The sequence below is a fragment of the Sinocyclocheilus anshuiensis genome, unplaced genomic scaffold, assembly GCF_001515605.1.
Source record: "Sinocyclocheilus anshuiensis isolate Anshui unplaced genomic scaffold, SAMN03320099.WGS_v1.1 scaffold2982, whole genome shotgun sequence".
NCBI classification, from domain to species: Eukaryota; Metazoa; Chordata; class Actinopteri; order Cypriniformes; family Cyprinidae; genus Sinocyclocheilus; species Sinocyclocheilus anshuiensis.
The window spans coordinates 1-473 of NW_015542585.1; positions in this window are offsets into that span (position 1 = coordinate 1).

Here is a 473-nt window from a genome sequence, read left to right on the forward strand (position 1 = left end):
TCCCCGAAACAGTCAAGCATTGGTGGTTCAGTGGTAGAATTCTCAACTGTCCGGGTCTGATTCCTGGCCAATGCCAGAAAACCCTCCTGTTAAGTAAGGTGTGTGAGATTCTTATTTGAGGGAGCTCCAGATGCATTTCCTACCTTGCGAATCTCATCGAGGCAGTCAAGCATATTCAATATACATATCTAAACTAAAAACAACTAATGACAGTAAACTGACCTCTCTGTTTCTCTGAAAAACACCAGAAGAAATATGTCCAGGCTTACGGCTGACCTGCATAAAAGTGGGATAAACTGCAATGTCAGTATTGTAAGATCCCTAAGACAGCGCTACATGGGCACAGATGGACCGCCGATCATCACGGCAGTGTCAAACAGCATGTAATCCTGTGTCCCCCCCACCCCAGATGTGTTTGAGAACATGCAAGTGCCTTGGTGGAAGAGCGGGCTAACATCTCCCAGCAAGAACTG